This window comes from Heteronotia binoei, chromosome 10 (assembly GCF_032191835.1).
Source record: "Heteronotia binoei isolate CCM8104 ecotype False Entrance Well chromosome 10, APGP_CSIRO_Hbin_v1, whole genome shotgun sequence".
NCBI lineage: Eukaryota > Metazoa > Chordata > Lepidosauria > Squamata > Gekkonidae > Heteronotia > Heteronotia binoei.
Window position 1 is genome coordinate 104,014,509 of NC_083232.1, and position 24,135 is coordinate 104,038,643.

Below are 24,135 nucleotides of genomic sequence, written 5' to 3' on the forward strand. Positions count from 1 at the left end.
TTCCCTTGCAGCCTCTCAAGACTCCTTCAGGCAGCTGTTCCACAGGCAAGGGGCAGACCCTGGAAAAGCCCCATCCTGGAGCATGCAGGACACACCGAGGACGACACGGATCAGATACAGACAAGAGACATGGCTCCTTTCTCACCAATTAGGTTCCACTCTTGCCATAGGCTTTCAGTTGAGTAGCTGAATAAATTCTGGGAATGTGCCCAGATATTCAACAGGTTCAGAGCCAATTTGGTGTAGTGGTTAAGTGTGTAGACTCTTATCTGGGAGAACCGGGTTTGATTCCAAACTCCTCCACTAGCATCTGCTGGAATGGTCTTGGGTCAGCTAGAGCTCTCACCACACCCACCTCACAGGGGGAAGAAGGTAAAGGAGACCGTAAGCCGCTCTGAGACTGCTTCAGAGAGAAGGGCGGGGTATAAATCTGCAGTCTTCTTCAGTTTAGCCAGGGATCCTGGAGGGTTTTTTTTTTTTGTCATAGTCTAGGTGTGGAGCAGGTATCACTGGGGGCATCTCGGGGAGGCATTTGTGAATTCTCTGCATTGTGCAGGGGGTTAAGCTAGATGACCCTGCAGGGCCCCCCTTCCAACTCTATGATTTGATGGCTCTATCAACTGCACAGAATCTGGCGACTCTCTCTGAGATGCCAGGTAAAAGATCTGCCAGAAAAAAAAGGTAGCACATTTGCCTGATCTTCCAGGTATAAGGAACACTGAGGCATAACACTCAACGACCAGCCCACTACTCCATAAAACTGTGCAGAGAATCCTTGAGCACAGACCACCTCTTCACACAATTCTCTTTGCATTTCATTGGCATAAGACTTGCACAGCCTGCTCAGGGCCCATGTTTTGTTTGCTCCGTTTTGCAGACAGCACAAAAATGGGAGTCAGAGAAGGAGGTATCTGAAGGAACCCAGAGGGTCAGAGGAGTGATTTGCCAAGCAGTGCCAAGAAATCTGTAGCCGCCAAGACAACTCCTTGAACATCACAGCTGGTCCCATTTTACATATGAGGATCAATAAGACGAGATAAGAATACGTTGCCAAGGGCTAAGTTTAAATAGAAGTACACTTGGCTTGGCATGCAGCATCTGGTCAAAATGCCAAAAAACCCTCAAGTTCCTCTGTTGGATGTTAAGACTATGCAACAGAATATCAAATGATATCAGCTCTTTTTTTCTGCAGCTAAGATAGTGATCACAAGGAACTGAGAAGCCTAAACATTAAAACATGTATAAATCAGGCGTGACAAGTAGCCAAGTTGTCCAAGTTAAGTGAGATGTTCAGCTGACAGAGAGTAGGCAAAAGTAAAAGCTACTTTGGCAGCTAGTTTGCACATTTTCCCTTAATTTTTGGAAAAGGAAACTTGGGTTAAATATTGACACAAACATTTTTCTTAAATATACATTAATTATAGCAATCACATGGTTTTACTACAAAGGCTTTCCTCTAAGATTTAATTTCACAGAATCATAGTGTTGATCCCTCCAAGGTCATCTAGTCCAACCCCCTGCAAAATGCAGGAAGCTCACAAATACCTTCCCCCTATGTTCATACTTCCCCCCAAGTTCTGCCTAAGTTCCCAGAATCAGCATTGCTGTCAGATGGCCATCTAGACTCTTTGCTGAGAGAGAGAGGTGTTTCTTTGCACAATGTTTCACATAATGATTTGTGTGTGTGTGTGTGTTTTAAAGCAGCATCTCTTTTTCTGGACCTTCAGAGTTTGAAGCTGAAAAATATCTTCTTGCCATCTAGCACCAAGCTGCCTCAATTCCACGCAATTTGATTTTACCAATGAGTGATCCTTAGCTGGATGGAACATGAGGCAAGGAGAAGTGCTCTGCTGTTCACCCCAGATGTGTCAGGCAAAGAACTCATTAGGCCAGGAGCCAAGCAGCCCCACGGAAGGAGCAAAGCACCACACGGCAGCAGAGGGCTTCATTTTAAGTGAGCATCATAGCAAAGGCTGTGGGATATAAGGGCTGATGCTAATCAGGCTTAGAAGTTTTAGTTTAATTTTTTTTCTATGCTTTTTGGAGCATGGATTAATCTGTAAGCGGCTTGGCTTCTGTTAAATGGAAGGTTCCTTGAACCCAGAATATTGTGTGAAGCCTCAGGCAGTATGGAAGACAGAAGATCCTGTGTGTGGCAAACCGAAGAATCCAAGAGGTTTGCCGCATCTGCTATCAACAGGAAAATTTTGCTTCTGTGGCCCGTTATGAGTTTGGGGGTGGGGCAGGAGGCATGGCAAAGGCAATCTGAGGGGCTATACAGTTAGTTTGTCTCAGTGAACTTACCTTAGAGATCTACCTCAGTTAGTTCTTGATAATGCTTGAAGCCATCCAGAATGTATCAGTAGCAAGATCTGAATTAATTTAACAGAGAAGGGAAATTGCACCACATTGAGTGATGGTGGTGGAAAGTACCAGCCAGCTGCAGCTGACTTTTGGCGACCCCAAAGGGTTTACAAAGCAAGAGATGAACAAAGATGGCTGGCCATTGCCTGCCCCTGCGTAGCTACCCTGGACTTCCTCTGTGGTCTCCTAACCAAAGCCAACCCTCCTCAGCTTGCAAAATCTGATGAGAGCAGGCTAGACTGGGCCATTCAGGTCAGGGGGGCTGGTGAGATGTGTTCCCTCTTATCTTCTGGCACGCCATCACTTTGGACCTTTAGATGTGCTTGGGGGAGACAGAACACGGGTGGAGCAGAATGTCAGGGAATTCTGGTCTCTCCCACAGGTAAGAAGAGTAATAATTGTACGACACCATCTTAAGACTGACTTATGGTGACCTCTTGTGGGGTTTTCAAGCTAAGAGATGTTCAGAGGTGGGTTTGCCCTTGCCTGCCTCTGTGTAGCAACCCTGGACTTCCTGGGTGGTCTCCTACCCATCTACTAACCAGGGCAGACCCTGCTTAGCTTCTGAGATCTGAGATCTGTCAAGCATGCGATTTTTAAAAGAACGAGTCAAGTGGATACAAAACTACGTTTATTGTTAAATCGATATGCTCTCCTGGTACAGGACCTTGAGAGTGATACCAACCATACATTGATACACTTCTTTTAAGACATACATCAAAGGGTTCTCACGGGAAGGGGTGAGGAATGCCAGCCGGCACATCAACTATCATAAAAGTCTATTTTCTCACTACGTTATCAGTATCTCTTCCTTGCTTTCCCAGATGGTCTATACTCCCCTGCAGGAATGTATGGGAAGGTGTCATTTCTTCTCATCTCCAACTAGTTTCATTTCCTACTCCACTACACAAAGCCATAAAGCAAAGGGGGGGAGAATAACACAGCCATGTTACCTCCATGATGTTTTGCAGACCAGCTTTATGGAGGGCCTTAAAACTATCGATCACCATTTGAATTTTACAAGAATCAGGCCAGCCTGGGCCACTGAAGTCAGGGTTTCACTGAGTAATACAGTGAAATATATTACAAGGGGAGCAGCTTGCTTGAAGGTTGGCGAAGCTGAATAACCAGCTGCATTATTACTATGGAATATTTAGCACAAAGTCATCAGGCAAGTTTTCAATATTTGGATTTATGGGCAGTTTATAAACAACTCAAGACATTTTTAAAAAGCATTCTGACTACAACCCTCAGAACATCAAAGACATGGTGCACAAAATTTTATGAGGATTTTTTTTTTGCAGAAGAGCTTCCATTTCTGAAGATTCACTGTTTCATGAAAGAATTAATGGACGTTGTTGCAAATTCAACAATAAGCATGCTTGGCAGTGTCACAATTGTAATTAATGTTTCAGATAATTATCCCTAGGGACTGGAGGAGTGCGCATGTGTGTGTACGTGTGAAAATTGGGAGTGAGAAATAAAACGCAATACATATAATCATCCAAATTAAATTAAAACTATGAATTCACCTGATTGTGCAGGTCAAGTCAAAACCAAAGCTAACACTCCCATGTCTCTGTGTCCGTTCACATTCTAAAAGGGACACTGGAATCTCTTATGTGCAGTAGCACAAATGATGCCACGGAGAGTGACGGGGAAACGGAGGTCCCCCACTGACTGTGGAAGAGAATTACATTCCGCTGAAACAGAGGAGTAGACAGCCACGTCCACGGCAGATCAGGTACAGTTCTCTGGGCATGATGAAACCACAAAGCAATCCTACAAAGAGTTGCTCCCCTCTAAACACCCTTGGAACACATACGGGATTATTGATTTTTCTTTTTCTTTCCGCTGAAACAATGCAAATTTCTTTTTCCTTAGTTTAATTTCATTCTATCTGAAGAAGTGTGCATGCACACAAAAGCTCATACCTTGAATAAAGCTTTGTTGATCTTAAAGGTGCCTCTTTATTCTATTGCTCCAGACCAACACAGCGATCCACCTGGATCTATTAGTTTTCCTTCAGCTACATTGTCTTTAATTTTTAAACTATTATTCAAAATTTAAAAATTCCTGCACAAAGCTCTACATTTGCTTGACACTTCAACCTAATCAATTTGTCCCCCCCCCCGGCATAAAATGTTTTAATTCAAGTATTTGTTACTAATGGGATGCAAAATTTATTCTAGTTATTTAAAAATACGTGACTAGGTATGTCAAAATAAACATGCTAAATCATATCACACTCTGTTCAGGGCTTTGGATAATCTCCCTCAAAATTTCTGATTCACATTTAAAATGCCACAACATTTACCAGTTTATTTTCAAGAACTTAAACAAAAAGATGGGAATCTTAGCATACCAAAAACCCACATAAATCTGCAAAAGGAATTTCAGCACTTAAATGTACTGGGGGGGAGAGAGCATCATATTATCAACCTGCTCCAAGCCCACTTGCTGCTCTGCCCACTCCCAAAGACTTGCAGCTCTCCACTCATTAGGAACACACTGTGCTTTAATGGTTTTACATTAGGTTATAAAATCTAATGTTACTTTCTGTTCCTCATCATTTTGCATTGTTTACATTGTAAATCTTTGGGAAGGGACTTGTTTTTCCAATATTGCACAAAGTGCTCAGTTTTCAAAAGCTCTTTACAATAAAAGTCCCCCAAATTCAGAAATGCTTGGCAGATAATTTTGGAATAGAAGCCAAGTAGAGAACATCAGAACAGCCCTGCTGGAACAGACCAGTGGTCCTCTGGTCCAGCCTCCTGTCTCACACAGAGGCCAACCAGTTCCTCTGGAGGCCAACAACAGGACAGAGAGGCTGAGGCCTTCATAAGAACATTAGAAGAATCATAGAGTTGGAATGGATCTCCAGGGTCATGTAGTCCAACCCCCTGCACAATGCAGGAAACTCACAAATACCTCCCCCTAAATTCACAGGATCTTCATTGCTGTCAGATGGCCATCTAGTCTCTGTTTCGGTGTTAAACAATTTTATTTGGTAATATATGGTAATTATATCCAATACTAATAAAATATTAATAAACACTTACTACCTTCCCCATACATTACACTTTCCCCACCTCCCCTCCCCCCAAATTTTGACTTCCGCCGGTGCCAAATACCTAAAATTCTAATATCAAAAAGTATCTTTAACTTTAAAAGAATCTTAATTTAAGGCTGTTTTCCCACTTACCTTACCCCGGAGCGACGTCCCTCTTCACCGCGCTGCGTCTGCGCGGATTTCGCACAAACTGCTGCGCAGCACCAGGAAGAGCCGCGTAGTCCCGGGGCTTTTGCATCGCAAATGTAAACCTGCTTTTTGGCAGTTTACATTTGCGACGCAAAAGCCCCGGGACTACGCGGCTCTTCCTGGTGCTGCGCAGCAGTTTGTGCGAAATCCGCGCAGACGCAGCGCAGTGAAGAGGGACGTCGCTCCGGGGTAAGGTAAGTGGGAAAACGGCCTAAATATATATATATATATATATATATATATATATATATATATAAATTTTTGCTGAGAAATAAACACATTTCTTATACTTTATAAAGTCCCACCCAGTTATTATAGTTCATCTTCTTTCTTCTCCTAAAAATCTAGGTGGTATTCTCAAAAATCACCCAATGTCCTTTTACTTTCCATTCTTTTTCTATATATCTTCTGAATTTATCCCAATCCCTTTTAAATCCCACCATCTAGCCTCTGTTGAAAAACCTCCAAGGAAGGAGAGTCCACCACCTCCCGAGGGAGCCTGTTCCACTGAGGAACTGCTCTAACCATCAGGAAGTTCTTCCTCATGTTGAGCTGGAAACTTTTTTGATTTAATGTCAACCCATTGGTTCTGGTCCTACCTTCTGGGGCCACAGAAAACAATTCCACACCATCCTCTAGATCAGTGGCTCCCAATATTATTGGCACCAGGGACCGATTTCATGGAAGATTTTTACATGGACCGGTGGGGGGTGGTTGGGGTTTTGGCTGTCCCACGGTGCCCCCCCCTGCCCATGCCCCATCCCTGTCCCCCCATGGGAGTCTTTAAATGAGGGGAAGGCACTGCCCATTCTGCCTGCCCGGGGCTGCTCTGCCTCACTCCGAGGCTGCCTCCCCTGCAAGGGGTACCAGTTTTGGAGCGAGGCTATGCTGCCTCTTTTGTCTGGGTCCTGGGTGGTGTGGTGCCTCTACCTTGCTCCACAGCCCAGTTGCTAAAAGGCCACAGGCTGGTACTGGTCCACGACCTGGAGGTTGGGGACCCCTGTTCTAGATGACAACCCTTCAAGTACTTGAAGATGGTGATCCTACCACCTCTCAGCCACCTCCTCTCCTGGCTAAACAGGCCCAGCTCCTTCAACCTTTCTTCATAGGACTTGGTCTCCAGACCCCTCACCATCTTCATTGCCCTCCTCTGGACCCGTTCCAGCTTGTCTATATCCTTCTTAAAATGTGGTGCCCAAAACTGAACACAATACACCAGGTGAGGTATTACCAGAGCAGAGTAAAGCGATACCATCACATCACGTGATCTGGATACTATACTTCTGTTGATACAGCCCCAAACTGCATTTGCCTTTTTAGCCACCGCATCACACTGCTGACTCATGTTCAGCATATGATCCACTAAGATCCCTAGATCCTTTTTGCACCTGCTGCTGCTACAAGTCTCCTCCATTCTATAACCATGCATTGGATTTTTCCTACCCAAATGCAGAACTTCACATTTATCCCTATTAAAATTCATTTTATTGGTTTTAGCCCAGTTTTCCAGTCTGTCAGGGTCATCCTGTATCCTATTTCTGTCTTCTACTGTATTTGCAATCCCTCCCAATTTAGTATCATTGGCAGATTTAATAAGCATTCTCTCTTCATCCAAATCATTTCTAAAGATGTTGAACAAAACAGGCCCCAGGACAGATCCTTGGGGCACTCCACTTGTCACTCCGCTCCAAGAGGATGAGGAACCATTCACAAGCACTCTTTGGGTGCGATCTGTCAACCAGTTACAGATCCACCTAACGGTAACAGGATCCAAACCATATTTTACCAACTTGTCAGCAAGGATAGTATGTGGAACCTTATCGAAAACCTTACTGGAATCAAGATAAATGATAATCCAGCAAGGTAGTCACTTTTTCAAAAAAAGAGATCAGGTTAGTCTGGCATGACTTGTTCTTGAGAAACCCACACTGGCTCTTAGTAATCACAGCCATCCTTTCTAAATGTTCCAGGACGGATTGTTTGATTATTTGTTCTAAAACTTTTTAGTTAGTCGGATCCTCCTTTTTCCTCTTCTTTGCCTGCCTCCAATCTTTCAGCACCTTTCCTGTTCTCTAAGAATTCTCAAAAATAATAGCCAGAGGCTCAGAAATTACATCCGCAAGCTCTTTTAGAACCTTTGGATGCAGTTCATCTGGCCCTGAGGACTTTAAAGGAACGAGGTGTTTATGTACTATCCCAATGCTGATCCTAGGTAGGAACTTCATACCCTCATTATATGTTCTGTTTCTCCCATGTTGAGCACTGTTTCCCACAGAAGAGAAGACTGAGGAAAATTAAGAATTGAGCAGTTCCGCCCTCTCTTCATTACCTGTTACAATTTCACTTTCTTGCCCTCGCAATGGGCCTACCATGTCCATGCTCTTTTTCTTACTCTGAACATAAGAAAAGAACCCTTTTTTGTTGTTTTTAGTATCTTTGGCCAGTCTAAGCTCATACTGAGCTTTAGCTTTCCTAACTTTTTCTCTACAAGCACTGGTGATTTGTTTATATTCATCTTGGTTATAAGGCCCTCCTTCCAATTCCTAAAGGAGTCTTTTTTTTATTTCGCAAGTCTTTAGAGAGCTGTTTATGGAGCCAACGTAGCTTCTTTAGGCTTTTTTAGAGCCCTGATATATCAGACCAGTGGTCCATCTAGTCCAGCATCCTGTCTCACACAGTGGCCAATCACTTCCTTTGGAAGGCTAACAACAGGGCATGGAGGCTAAGGCCTTCCCCTGATGTTGCCTCCTGGCCCTGGGAATCAGAGGTTTAGTGTTCCTGAATGTGGAGGTTCCCCTCACCATGGCTAGTTGCCATTGATAGATTAATCACCCATAAATCCATCTAATCCTATTTTAACGCTGTCTATGCATGTGGCTATCATGACATCTTCTGGAAGCAAATGCCACATTTTATTCACTCTCTGTATAAACAAGTATTTCCTCTTGTCTGTCTTGAACCTCCTGCCCATCAGCTTCATTGGATACGGTCCAGTAAGACTGAGGTCAGAGAATTAGATTCCCTTCCAGAAATGCTTTGGATTGAAATAGAGGGCCCAAAAGGAAATTTAACTATGGGAGTTTGTTATCGCCCACCAAATCAAAAGATAGAGGACAGTTATAATATGATGGAAGGATTAAAGATAGTGGCTAGACGTAAAAACTGTGTTGTCATAGGTGATTTTAACTACCCGCAGATTGATTGGGTCAATATGTGTTCTGGTCGAGAGAAAGAGATTGAGTTTCTAGATGCTCTCAATGACTGTGCTATGGAGCAGATGGTCTCTGAACCTACCAGGGGTGGGACGATCCTGGATTTGGTCCTATGTAATGCCCAAGACTTGGTGAGAGATGTAAAAGTGATTGCACCACTTGGGAGCAGTGACCATAACATTATTGATTTCACCATTTGTATAAATAGAGAGTTGCCCCAAAAGACCGGCACAACCACGTTTAACTTTAAAAAGGGTAAATTCTCTGAGATGAGGAGGCATATGAAGAGGAAACTGAAAGAAAAGGTAAATACAGTCAAAACCCTTGGGGAAGCTTGGAGGCTATTTAAAACTACAATCCTAGAAGCTCAGATAAAATATATACCACAAGTTAGGAAAGGCACAAACAGGTATAAGAAATAACAAACAAAGTAATGGAAGCTGTAAAAGGTAAGAAGGACTCCTTTAAGCGGTGGAAAGCTAGTCCAAATGAGATTAATAAAAGAGAACACAGGATGTGGCAAATCAAATGCAGGACTGTGATCAGGCAAAAAGGGACTATGAGGAGATATTGCAAAAGACATAAAGACCAACAATAAAAATTTCTTCAAATATATTAGAAGCAGGAACCAGCCAGGGAGGCAGTGGGGCCCTTGGATGATCAAGGGGTAAAAGGATTACTGGAGGAGGATAGGGAAATGGCTGAGAAGTTGAATGCATTTTTTGCCTCCGTCTTCACTGTGGAAGATGAGAAGTGTTTGCCTGCTCCAGAACCACTTATATTGGAAGGGGTGTTGAAACACCTGAGTCAGATTGAGGTGACAAGAGAGGAGGTCCTACAACTGATAGATGAATTAAAAACTAATAAGTCACCAGGTCCGGATGGCATACATCCAAGAGTTCTGAAAGAACTCAAAGTTGAGCTTGTGGATCTTCTGACAAAAATATGTCATCTTTCATTGAAATCTGCCTACATTCCTGAGGACTGGAATGTAGCAAATGTCACCCCCATCTTTAAAAAAGGTTCCAGAGGAGATCTGGGAAACTACAGTCAGTCTGACTTCAATACTGGGAAAGTTGGTAGAAACCATTATCAAGGACAGAATAGTAGGCACATTTAGTTTTAGTTTATTTCGATTTATATCCCGCCCTTCCCGCCAAGGGGGCTCAGGGCGGCTTACAACATATAATAAACACTGATGAACACGAGTTATTGAGGAAGACTCAGCATGGGTTCTATAAGGGAAGATCTTGCCTCACTAACCTGTTACATTTCTTTGAGGGGATGAACAAACATGTGGACAAAGGAGACCCGATAAGATATTGTTTACCTTGACTTCCAGAAAGCTTTTGATAAAGTTCCTCATCAAAGTCTCCTTAGTAAGCTCGAGAGTCATGGAGTAAAAGGACAGGTCCTCTTGTGGATCAAAAACTGGCTAATTAATAGGAAGCAGAAAGTGAGTATAAATGGGCAGTCTTCGCAGTGGAGAACGGTAAGCAGTGGAGTGCTGCAGGGCTCAGTACTGGTCCCATGCTCTTTAACTTGTTCATAAATGATTTGGAGTTGGGTGTAAGCAGTGAAGTGGCCAAGTTTGCAGATGACACTAAATTGTTCAGGGTGGTGAGAACCAGAGAGGATTGTGAGGAACTCCAAAGGGATCTGTTGAGGCTGGGTGAGTGGGCGTCAACGTGGCAGATGAGGTTCAATGTGGCCAAGTGCATAGTAATGCACGTTGGGGCCAAGAATCCCAACTACAATTACAAGTTGATGGGGTGTGAACTGGCAGAGACTGACCAAGAGAAAGATCTTGGGGTCGTGGTAGATAACTCACTGAAAATGTCAAGACAGTGTGTGATTGCAATAAAAAAGGCCGACGCCATGCTGGGAATTATTAGGAAGGGAATTGAAAACAAATCAGCCGGTATCATAATGCCCCTGTATAAATCGATGGTGCGGTCTCATTTGGAATACTGTGTGCAATTCTGGTCACGCACCTCAAAAAGGATATTATAGCATTGGAAAAAGTGCAGAAAAGGGCAACTAGAATGATTAAAGGTTTGGAACATTTTCCCTGTGAAGAAAGGTTAAAAAGCTTGGGGCCTTTAGCTTGGAGAAACGTCGACTGCGGGGTGACATGATAGAGGTTTACAAGATTATGCATGGGATGGAGACGGTAGAGAAAGGAGTACTTTTCTCCCTTTCTTGCAATACAAGAACTCGTGGGCATTCGATGAAATTGCTGAGCAGTCGGATTAGAATGGATAAAAGGAGGTACTTCTTCACCCAAAGGTTGATTAACATGTGGAATTCACTGCCACAGGAGGTGGTAGCGGCTACAAGCATAGCCAGCTTCAAGAGGGGGTTAGATAAAAATATGGAGCAGAGGTCCATCAGTGGCTATTAGCCACTCTGTGTGTGTGTGTGTGTATATATATATAAATAAATAAAAATTTGGCCACTGTGTGACACAGAGTGTTGGACTGCATGGGCCATTGGCCTGATCCAACATGGCTTCTCTTTTGTTCTTATGATGCCCTCGAGTTCTGGTATTTTGGGAGATGGAGAAAAATGTCTCTTTGTCAACTATCTGCAACCCACACATAACTTTATGAAACTCTATCATGTCCCACCTTAGTCCTCTCTTTTCTAAACTGAAAAGTGCCAGACTCTTCAGCCTTTGCCCCTAGGAAGGTGCTCCAGCCCCGTAAGCACCTTCCTCGCCCTCCTCTGTACTTTTTCCAGCTCTGCAGTGTCCTTTTGGAAATACGATGACCCAAACTGCACACAGGATTCCAAATGAGGCCGCACCATCGATCCACAGAGGGGCATTAGAATAGAGTCTGCCTTTTTTCATCACTGCAGCACCCTGGGTTGACACTTCCATTGAGCTATCCACTACCACCCCAAGATCTTTCCCCCTTCTCAGTTTCAACAAGTTCAGACCCCCGTTAGCCTATATTTGAAGCTGCCCCCCCTCCCAATGTACATCATGTTACACTTCCCAACACTGAACCTCACACTGTTCAGTGTGCCACACTGTTGCCCGTTCACCCAATATGTTGGCGGTCCTCTTGGAGCTCTTCACAGTCAGCCTTGCTTTTCACCATCCTGAATAGGCTGATGTCATCTGCAGCCTTGGCCACTATACCCCTTATCCCTAGTTCCAGATCAATAGTGCCAGTCCCAATACTGATTCTTATGGTTTTCCACAGCTTACTTCCCTTCATTGTGAAAACTGACCACTGAATCCTACTCTTTGCTTCCAATCATTTAACCAGTATTTAATTCGTAAGATTATCCTCTTATCCCACAACTGCTAAATTTACTGAGCAAGTCTGTGGTGAGATACCTTGTCAAAAGCCTTTTGAAAGACCAACTATATAATGCCTACCAAGTCACCATTGTCTACATACTTGTTCACATTCTCAAAGTACTCCCAAAGGTTGGTGAGGAAGGACTTCCTTTTGCAGAAGCCATGCTGATTTTCCCTCAGCAGGCTTTGTCCCTCTATGTGCCTAACCAGCCTGTCTTTGATTACAGTTTCTATCAATTTGTCTGGGACAGATGATATGCTGACTGAGCTGTAATTTTCTGGTTCCCCTCTGGAACCCTTTTTAAAAATTGGTGCCACATTTGCTACTCTCCAGTCGTCTGGTACAGTCAGCAACTGAATTTAGTGGTAGGTTACATATATGGGTTAGTAGATCAACAATCTCACATTTGAGTTCCTTAAGAACTCTTGGATGTATGCCATCAGGACCTGGAGACTTTCAATTTCCCCAATAGGTCTCATCCCTGGTCACATAATTTGGCTCAATTCTTCAGGCTTCCTTCCAGAAAATAGGGGCTGTGGCATGGGTACGTGCCCCACACTTTCCAAAGAAGCAAAAAATTCACTGAGCTTCTCTGCCATCTCCCCATCTTTTCTTAGCAATAATTTTATTCCTTTCTCATCCAAAGGCCGCACTGCTTCTCTGGCTGGTTTCCTGCTCTGGATGTAGGGTCGCCAAGTCTAACTCAGAAATACGTGGGGACTTTGGGGCTGGGAGACTTTGCGGTGGAGCCAGAAGACCTTCCAGTTCCCTAAAACAAATAAATAAAAATACAGCAGTGCAGTTCCCATGAACACAGTCTCATTTCCTCGTCCCTCAGCAGCTGGCTGCACTTCTATTTCCTCTCTCTCTCTCTCTCTCTCTCTCTCTCTCTCTCTCTCTCTCTCTCTCACACACACACAGAGCAGCCAAAAGAAACACAGTTTGAAAGCACACTCTTTGTGCTTCCTGGGGCAATTTACTCACCATGGGAGTTGATGAATGTTGTACACTCAACCAAGTTCTTCAGATTAACACAGGGAAATAGAAGTTCTCTCTATTTTACTTTGCAAAAACTTCTGAAAGGGCTGCAAAACAAACAGGGGGAGCTAGCTGCTTCCCTAATTCCTTTCCTTTCTCCCAAGAGCCACGTTGTTCTGCAGGCTCGCCCTGCCCCCATTCAGCCTAGCTCCAGAGTTTTAAAGGCACACACACCTTTCAAGAAGCAAGCCCTTCCCAAGTCTTCTAAGCCTTCCGAAGTGGAAAAGTACATGGGGGCTGTGAGGGCGGGGCTTCCCTCTGCCAGCGGGGCTTCCCTCTGATTGGGGGTGCGAAGGAGCCTGCTAAACCAGGGGATCCCCTGCTGGGGGCTGGGGATTGGCAAGCCTATCTGGATGTATTTTTTAAAAATTGTTTATACTTTGACTTGACACTTTTAGCAACTGATGCCTCAAAATCTCTTTTGGCATACCTAATTACTGACTTACGTTTCTTTTGCAAGAGCCTCCTGTTCAATTCATTGGGGCAAATCTTCCACTTTACTTTTGATAGCTTTCTTGACTTGCTTTGTTAATCATGCAGACCTTCTTTTAAACTTAGCAGTACCTTTCCTAACCTGCAGAATGCATTTTATTTGGGCATTTTATTTATTTCAATCAGTGTGGTTTTAAACAGGTGGCTTTTTCTAGGGATTTTACTTTCTTGGGTTTCTCCTTCAGCTTCTTTTATACTATTCCCCATAGTTTTGTAAAGTTTCCTCTTTTGAAATCAAATGTCACAGTTGTGACCTGAATGCTGAACTTAATAGTGCTGTGGTCCCTGTTCCCAACTGGTGTAACAAACTCTCCATCTCTCACCAGGTCTTGAGACTCGCTCAGAACCAAGTCCAAGGTCACTACCTCTCTGGTTGGCTCTGTGACCAACTGTTCCCCGGCACAGTCATTTATGATGTCTAGGAATCTCAGAGGGGATCTTGCATTGAAAGAAAAACAACACTTCCACGAAATGTAAAACTGCACCATCCTATCCAGCCAGGGAGAGAGATCTATGGCAGACACATTGACTCTCCTGACCACCCAGGAGGACATCCAAAGGAGAGGACATATCGGAACACAAAGGGGGACGGCTGCGGAGCCAAGTCCAGAGTCCAAGGGAATGGCAGCGGCCAGCCAAGAGCAGATTGCCAGGCACAAAGGAAATAAGCAGACAGAAGGTGAATGTTAATGGTCTACCCTTAAATTTCCTCTGAGGGAATCCAGGGCAAACCCTGCTAAATTATAGTGCTTGTTCATAAATGGCAGCCAGCCCAACAAATCTTTGCCAGTGTCTGATATTCACCACACAGTACCAATATGAGTTCCATGCTGGAAGATCTTAATTCCTACATCATGACTTGGGGGGGGGGGGGGGGGGGGGGGGGGAATAATGCTACTCCGTATACACAGCCAGGTATTTACAACAACAAAATATCTAAAGGCAAGCAGGATCAAACAGAAAATGCTAGTTTCCTTATTTTTTTATACCGTAATAATTGGCATTTCGATCTAGACACGGTGCAGAAGCCTAACAAGAAAACGCAACAATTAAGGAGCAAAGTTACAAGTAAGCCCAGTAAGCCCATGCCCCCAGCAGGACTCCCCCTCCCTGGCCCATCTTTAACCAGGCAGCCATCCTGAATATGGAACCACAGCAGCACCCTGGAGTTAAAACGGGTGGCTCTTTTGCTGTGTTTCATTCCTCTGGTCAGAAATTAGCTATGTAACATGCTTTGCATTCTGTTCTAGTCATATTAAAGAATTCTAATGTCAGTCACAAGTAAATAAGTTATGTGGTTATAAAGTGCTTAAATCTAACTTACCATATCAGGCATGAAATTAAAATAGTTCTAGCCAAATTACATCCCCATACTGTTCGAATTACTCGCAATAAGCCCAAGAATGATGCAAAGTTTAGAGTCCAAAATGTAAAGAGAATAAAATTAGTCACAACAAAAAATCATCTACCAGTTACTAAATTCATCTACGCAGCCTCCTGCAGTTGACTCGCAAGCCTGCTTACTGGGCAAACACTGGTACGTTGCATTTTAAAAACTCAGAGCTGCATGACTATCTTCAGCTACAAAATCATTCAGAGGAACACCTTCACCAGTTTCTGTTGCCCAGGCTCTTTAACCTTCCTCAAACACTGAACACTGTTCACATTTTAAACATACAGCCCTATATTATGAATCAACAAAGTGTGCCCCAGTTTAGATGACACATGAGATTACATCCACTCATGCGCTGCTGGAATAAACTTCCCATTGTACTAAAAAGGGAGCAGTGCTGACGTTTAAGGTTGTTTGCCACAATTCAAATACAGAACCATATTTAAAGAGATTGATTTTACCAGCCATTATATAACTAGAGCCAAAACTTTCATAACTTTCCACTAAATATTAAAAATTACAGAGAAAAAGCCCTTTCCATTAAAAGGTGGGGGGAGTTAAAACTCACTCAGCGCCTCCCAGCTGTTTTACGACAGAGACAAGCCCATTTAATTCTTCAAGCAACTCTGCCTTGCTGGTCACAAATGCATTCCTCGGTCCAAAATAGATGTCCGACTGTTCTCAGCACAGAACTCCCAAGTGAAGCAAACAGTCGCACAGCTCAGAGCAACCTGCATATAACACTCCTGAGAGAACTGCAAACAAGACAACTCTCAATAGCACTGGCCAGAGAGCTCTATATACATAAGGCAAACTCTGCCAAGGCTGGGCACTGATCAGCGCAGCACAACATCACAATTACATGAGTTCAACAAGCCAATCCCAGTGAAGCCTGTTTTGAAGAGGGTTCTTGGAAGTCCACTCCTCCCCTTCTCTGACCTCAGCACATGAATGCAAGTCCAAAGCTGGTTTTCTCCTCTCCGTAGCAATCATTTTAAAGTCCACTTACACAAAGGAAAACAGAACAGCCAACACGCTCCAAATTGCAAGAGCAGCATACAGCAAAGCTAAACAAGCAAAACAAAACAAAACAAAAACCCAACCCCAAGTTGAACAGCACTTGATTGTGATTGCACTAAGAACAGCTGCCTCTCCAGAAGACACCTTCCTGCGGAACAAGCAAAATCCTCCCGTTGAATACATGGAGTGAAACAGCAGCATGAAGGTCCATGCCATTATCTCAAAAGCTCCCACTCCAATGATCTTTTTGTCTCCAAAGGGCTACTGGACCCTTGCCCAAGCAGCATTTATTACCTCAGCTGTAATCCCCAATTCCTGTCTAGGCCCACAGGTACCCTTAAAAAACAACAACATGGAGTAGACACAAAGACAGATCCAGGTGGGCAGCCATGTTGACCTGAAGCAACGGAACAAAGTAAGAGTCCAGCAGCACACGAAAGCTTATTATATACCTTGAATAAAACTTTGTTGGTCTAAAAGGTGCTGCTGGACTCTTACTTTATTATGGTGAGGGTGTTTTAAGAGTGAAATGTCTGAGTCAGTTAAGAAAAAAGATGACACTCCTCAGTACTGCAATTCTCCTTATAAACTTATCTTCCTTGGAAGAGAACCCAGGATTAGAAGCCTTAAAAAACCAGTTATTTCACTCTTACAGGAAATGGCATTGATCGAGCAGCAGCGGATTGTAGCCAAGCTTGAAAGGCTAAAGACAGTGTGACTTGGGAGACCTGATGACCAGGGCCTTTGCTCCGCTAATTAATCTTGTAAAGATACAGGAAAGGCAGATCCATCAAGTGTGTCGCCTGAAGACAATAAGTTCTAATAGAATACTCAAATATTGCCCAGTTGATAAAATATTTCATCCTAGTCCTTCAGAACCTTATTTGCTGCTGGCTGATCCTTTTGAGCAGCTGATGAGAAAAAAACACTCCCCGGCAACAAGTGTAAGTATCAGTCCAAAACTCCCCTTGTTTCAAGGGGCAGAGAGACCAAAACCCACAACAGCAGGATTTCACTGGCAGTAAGGAAAACTTACAGGCAGAAACTTTATTCAACCCTACAATTGGTTTGCTGCTTCTAGAAGACTTTCTCTCTCATCAGGCTCTCTCCAGTTACATCAACTAACCCATCAGTCCCTTTCTCCCCTAAAGTACACATCAAGCTTTGTGAGCCAGAGATCACAGAAATAAATAATTGACTCAGGAGACATCAATGTATAATTATTATGTCCTGGAATCTGGCTAGCCAGCCTAGTAAATCTTCAATTCCTGACATCATTTATTTGACTTATGTAACATTTTATTATTACAGGAAAGCTTGAAGTTGGGTGATTTTAATATCCCAGGATTTATTGCTTTTAACTGTCTGGAAGTTAAGGGTGGTCAGCCTTCCTTGTCTGTTCTTCGTTTCCTTGGAAATTCTGGTTAAAGCAATAGTAGCTAAGTCTCCACTTGTGTTAACCATTTTGATATTAAAGGGAATTTTTTTCCATTCATCTCAGTTTATCTTTCCCCATCCCTAACAAAGGTGCAAATGGAAAACAAGTGGCAATCATTTCATTACCACTTGAATAGCGTAATTTGAGCTTACCCCAGGGTTTGATTCTACATTGGAGGTGATTTAAACGCACATATCTGCCCAACAAATGATGTTTGGGTTCCACTTGCTGATAGATTTTTCTGGCCTTTTCTTCAGGCGAGCCCAAGAGAATAAAGTAAAGTATGTCAACAGGATTCTGCTATTTGTAATTCTTTATTTGGCCTTATTTATTACGAATGACGGAACTGGGAAAACTGCTCAAGTTGATTCTTTTCTGAACATGGCTGTAGCATTATGAGTTGCTTCCTGACTAATTATTTGATGCTTTATTGGGTAATTTCTTTTGAAGAGCCTGCTTCAGCGGGGAGGGTGGGATATAAATTAAAAATTAAAAAAAAAGAGGGCAGCTTTTTGGGAAGTGATCATCTTCCTATTTTTTATTTTTAAGGTAAAGGCTACCAGCATCATCTTTTCTATGGGATGGCCTACTGCTTAGTGCAGAGGGTAGAAGATCCTGAGATTTCCAGAGATTTGATGAAATAATGCCATTTCTCCTCTTAACTACCTTATTTCAAAGAATCCATTCAGAAATCATTTAGGAAATGGTTCTTTAAGAGGTTCTTTTTCTTATCCAAACTTAGTCTCTATGCTTCATTCATGTTTTATAAAACCTCTTTTAAAGAGCTCTCCTATAAACAGTTTTTGGCGGCCGCTTCTTCTAGGCATGAAGTTAAATCAAAATTCTTTAGAAGTATGCTATTAATTCTATGGTTTGTGGTTATTCAAGACCTTGTGTCCCATGAACAGAAGGAGACAGAAACAACTGGAGAATTCTCCATCTAGTCACCTATCAAAGCTGTTAACCAGCTGCAATGACCACCTGGGTTGCTGGTTATAACAGCATTTTTTTGTCACTACCTGAATCAGCCAATTCCCAATATCCCTCTTTGGACAGTCCTAAAACTCATGACCAGATAGATGAAGATGGGTAGCAGTGTTGTTCTTGTCTACCGCTACAGACAGACTACGAGTCTAGCAGCACTTTAAAGACTAACAAAATTTGTGGCAGGATATGAGCTTCTGTAAATCACTGCACACTTCAGATATCTGAGGTGAGAAGTGATTCATGAAAGCTCCTCTCCAGCCACAAATTTTGTTAGTCTTTAAGGTGTTCCTGGACTCTTGCTCATGGCCAGGTATTCAACACAGATGCTGCTGATGACCTCCAGGACTACCAGACCGGAGCTTTTTTTACTTGTCTTGCTTCAACTTTCATAAAACTCAGAAAAGCCTTTCAAGCAATGGCCACTGCCACATTAACCTGCTGCCATTTACCAAGACCGGCCTTTTGTGGAGTGTGCTGTTCTGACAACCTGGCTTGGCTCCCAGGGCCAGGTTTCCTCCGGTCAGTGTGCTGCAATTTATGCTGTCTTGGTCCAGAAACGTTTAACATAACTTTCAATTTTATTGTGTTAATTTATCACTTCTTGGGAAACTTTCACATTGTAATGTTTTGGGAGGATATACAATTCATCTTTTACCGACCTACCACTGCACTGTGGAGATATACTCATGCTGATACTCTCTGTTGTGATGCAAAGGATAATGAAGTGTGTTCTGGGATTGTGATCCAAGGTGGATGTCCTGTTAAAAAAAGCAGTGCTGCTTGCATGCTCCATTTTAGGGGATGCTGCACATAAGCTCGAAACCAGTGCTTGCAGGTATACGGTGGGGGGGGGGGGTGTTTATACAGTATTGATTCTTCTATGGGCCTTGAGCTTGAACCTGCTAGGAAATTAAAACAGTTATCCAGTTTTTCAGTTTATTTTAAATCCCTGATGAAATTGCCCTTCTGTCTGCGGAGTGAGAAAGCCCTGTCCTAACCCTCAATTCCCACAGGGTCCAGCTCACTCATTTGATAGTTCAACCTAATGACTAGATCAACCACCACAGGAGACTATGCTGCTAGAAGAACACTTGTCTGGTTTGGAAGGATGTGTTTAACGTTAACCCAACAAGACAACTTTCAAGCCACGTGAATCCACTCAGTCCTCTAATTGCAGTACTAAGAGAAGGCTCTTTCAATAGTTCCCACAGAGAACAACTATCAAGGATTAGCTTTATCCTTAAATTATTATGTGCGCAGGCAAACAAAACAGAGAAAGAAAGAACAACAGAGGATAGAAACATTGTAGATGTTTCTCATTATCCTGGAGCCCAAGACATGGGAAAACAATCTCCAGCAACAGAACCTGAAGACAGAGATCAAGTTTACTGCTATATACAAAAATAGTAATCAATGACTGATAATCTTGCCCACCAACTTTAAATTTTGGAAAATATAACTGCTGGGAAATTTATACCACAATGGTATATTGTTTTAAAGTAACAGTAGAAGTCAACATGAGTCACAACATATATTATAAACCATCCATTGTTATGGTGGCAGTTGGTGATACTGGTGACAGACACCACAGAAAATTTTGAAATGTGGGGTAGAAGATTAGAGATGGTGCATATGAAAACCTTGCTTCTGAGCAAGGCTGGAGGTGCCCAGCTCCCCAACTCCATCTGCAGAAAGGGACAACCAGGATGTCCTACGGCCACCATCAGTGCCACTTCCAAACACACAGCGAGGTTATGGAAACTGGCAGTGATACTTCAGGAACTAAATCTGTATTTTGGGTCTCCAAGTTGGGGTCCGCTAATATTTACATAGCTAGTCCAGTATCCTACTACCTCTAGAACAGGCACAGCTTCCACTCAAGATTCAGCACAAGTACATAGGAAACAGGCGAAATCCATTATGTGGAGGAATAGCTGGGAGGAAAAGAGGCAGCACTAGGGTTGCCAATCCCCAGGGGGAGAAAGGGGATTCCCTGGTTTGGAGGCCCTCACCCCAGGGTCATCAGAAAGCGGGGGAGGGGGGAGGGAAATGTCTCCTGGGCACTCCATTATTCCCTAGGGCAGGGGTGGGGAACCTTTTTTCTGCCAAGGGCCATATGGATATTTATAACATCATTCACGGGCCATAAAAAATTATCAACTTAAAAAACAGTGTTCCGCCAAGGGAGAATGATTCAGGCCAGCAAAATTAATGCAAAGAATTGTTTTTCTATTTGAAGTCATGTGGGGAGAGCCTAACCTGGCACACGCACACACACACGGCCCGCCGCCCTAGGCAAATGCCCAGCAGGAACAATATGTTGATGAAGTCTGAGTTAGCTGGGAAGAAGACTGAAACCGATCTGGGAGTTGCAGTGGATGACTCAAATTGTCAAATCAATGTGCAGCAGCAGAGAAAAAGGAAAATGCATGCTGGGACAAAAAATAAAATGTCAACATTGTAATATCTTGTTTAGTTCTATGGCGTTGTTCCACTTGGAATACTGTTTACAGTTCTAAAACAAAGTTGGAGTTCAGCAGCACCTTTAAGACCAACAAAGTTTTATTTAGAATGTCACCTTTCATGTGCTAAAACTTTGTTGGTCTTAAAGGTGCTACTGGACTCCTACTTTGTTCTCTTGCTTCAGACCAACATGGCTGCCCACCTGGATCTGTGTACAGCTCTGGTCACTGTGTCTGTATTGCAGAGCTATGGAAAGCACAGAAAAGGGCAAACAGGATAATTAAGGAGATAAGAAACACCTGTGAGAAAGCTAAAGAGTTTGGGACTTTTCAGCTTCTGAAAAAAGACAACAGGGACAACAAGATGACAGAGGTTGATCAAATTCTGCACAGGGCAAAGGAAGTGGATGGGGAGAACATTTTATCCCTCTCCCATAATACTAGAAAAACAGCTTGCTTACCTGTAACTGATGATCTTCGAGTGGTTATCTGTGCAGTCCCACACAGGGGTTTTCCACCTGGAAACGAACCCGACCTCGGAGAATTCAAAGCTAGCCTAGGCGTTTATTTTGGCGCACATTCGCTCTCGATCTGTGGAGCAGGCATCCACTGCACATGCCTGGAGCGAGGGGAAGGCGCTCCATCCACCCAGTTTCTTCTAGCTGCTGTGTAGAGAAAAAAAATTTAGTAGAAAGAATAAACCAGCAGCGGGGAAGGCTGAGCAGGCGTGTGTGACAGGACAGATGACCACTCAAAGATCATCAGTTACAGGTAAACAACCTTCTTATCTTCATCGTGGTCTCTATGCAGTCCCACACATGGGTGACTGGTAAGCTGGAGTGCATGGTATGTGGGTGCTGGTTCTATAATAAAAGAACACATGTTAAGCATGCATACAATGATATGAAATATTGTACTTACAGGGCATGGAGCTGGAGGCATCAGTCAAAAATGGAGCGAAGCACAGCCTGCCCGAAGGATACGTCACGCCATGCATGAATGTCTAGGGCACAGTGCGTGGCAAACGTAGATGGAGAAGACCAGACTGCAGCAGCACAGATGTCCTCCATCGGTACACCTCTACAGAAAGCTGATGATGTGGATACGGCTCGGGTGGAATGAGCTCGCAAGTGTTCAGGTATGGGTTGTTTAGCCAATTGGTAACATAAAACGATTGCAGTCACAACCCACTTTGAAAATCTCTGAGTTGAAAATTTGTAGCCCTGTTTATGTGTTCCATAGGCTACAAAAAGTCTAGAGTCCTTGCAGAAGGGACGAGTCCTGTCAAAGTAGAAAGCAAGAACCCTACATACGTCAAGATTATGTAGTGTCCATTGTCCAGCATCACTGGGTTTTTGAAAAAAGGGAGGCAGTGTGGTCGACTTCCCCAGTTGATAAAGTGAAACTACTTTTGGCAGGAAAGCAGGGTCAGGACGTAACACCACTCTGTCACAGTGGAAGACAGTGTATGGGGGGTCCGTCTGAAAGGCACAAACATCACTGGCTCTCCTGCCAGATGTGAGTGCCACCAGCAACGCTGTCTTCCAAGACAATAGATGCAGTGGAATGGATGCCATTGGCCCAAATGGGTTTTTTTTATCAACTGGCTTAGAACAAGAGATAAACTCCATGTGGGCTGCAGTTGGCGAATGGGAGGGTGAAGATGCATAATGCCCTTTAGGAAGGCTTTTGTAGCGAAGTGAGAGAAGGCAGTGCATCCTTCAATGTGTGGATGAAGGGCTGAAACAGCGGCCAAGTGGACCTTTAGAGAAGAGTAGGCCAGCCCGGAGTTTGATAGAGACAAGAATTTGGGCCACAGAGGACGATTCAGGAAGAAACTTGTGTTGAGCAGCGTATGCTGAAAAGCACTTCCACTTTTGTTGAGTAGAATTTTCTAGTAGAGGGCTTTCTAGCATTGAGGAGGACACGTCGGACTTCTGGTGGGAAGTCTAGAGACAGATTTTCCAGGCAGTCAATCACAGAAGTCCTGGGTCGTGGTGCAGGACTTTGCCGTCCTGTTGAGATATTAAGTCCCAAACTTGGGGAAAGCGATGAAACACATTGTTTGACAGAAGAAGGAGGGTGGTGAACTATGGTTGGCAGGGCCACCAGGGAGTGATGAGGATGCAGTTGGTTCGATCCAGTCTGATTTTCTGAAGCATTCTCATTATCAGTGGGATTGGAGGGAACAGGTAGTGGAGTAGTCCTGACCACGAGTGGAGGAAGGCATCTCCCGTGGACTGCGTGGATTCGAGTGGATTGCGTGGCCTCGAGTGTAAAAACGTGGGCATTGAGCATTGTCCGGAGAGGCAAAGTCGTCTATGGTCGGAACCCCGAATGTCCTGAAGACTGTCAGAAGTTAACTGCGGTTGAGGGTCCATCGTGGTCGTTCACAAGGTGACCACATAGTGCATCCACTTGAACATTCTGGATTCCCGGCAGGTGTACAGCTGTGAGGAATATGTTGTGAGCAATGCTCCAATGCCAGAGGGATAAGGACCGTCTGCAAAGTCGGAAAGAAGCAGTACCCCCCTGACGATTGATATAAAACACGATTGCCACGTTGTCTGAGGTGACCTGGATGTGCAGACCATGAAGGGACGGTAGAAATGACTTGAGTACTCTGTGGACCGCCAAGAGTTCTAGGCAATTGATATGTAGAGATTTCTCGTAGTCTGTCCACTGCCCTTGTCCCATTAGGGTCCCAAAGTGGGCTCCCCACCTCGAGGCATTGGTCGTGACAATGGCCGACGGGGGTGATCTTAGGAATGGCATTTCCGCCAGAAGATGATGTTTCCTTTTCCACCATTCGTGAGATAGAAGAATGTGGTGTGGAATGGTGAGTAAAGTCATTTGGTGTTGTCGGTGCGGGTGGAATGTCCGTACAAACCATAATTGTAGAGGTCTCATGCGGAGTCTCACAAAGCACAGGACAGAGGTTGTGGCAGCCATAAGTCCCAGCATGCGCTGAAAAATGAAGGCTGTTTGGGTAGGGTGTGATATGATAGCAGCCAGAGTCTGAATGCAGTGGGCCCTGTCTGCAGGGAGGTAGGCCTTGTGGGATACCATGGATAGGCATGAACCTATGAATTGAATGTCCTGTGTTGGGATCAGGTTGGACTTTGTCAAGTTGACTTGAAGACCCAATGAAGA

At 43.8% G+C, this 24,135-nt stretch overlaps 1 protein-coding gene across 4 annotated transcripts in view; it reads right to left on the reverse strand.

Annotated features, from left to right (window-relative positions):
• The window catches only part of SLC20A2 (solute carrier family 20 member 2), a 54,678-nt gene extending 38,869 nt beyond the window's left edge, over window positions 1-15,809 (reverse strand). For 2 of the 4 annotated variants that reach the window (XR_009555862.1, XM_060247852.1), the window contains exon 1: window positions 15,644-15,809. The gene's annotated coding sequence lies outside the window, so the exon portion shown is untranslated. The remainder of the gene's footprint in view (window positions 1-15,643) is intronic. The other 2 variants (XM_060247853.1, XM_060247854.1) reach the window with 2 other exon arrangements.
• Between the last annotated feature and the right edge of the window lie 8,326 nt (window positions 15,810-24,135).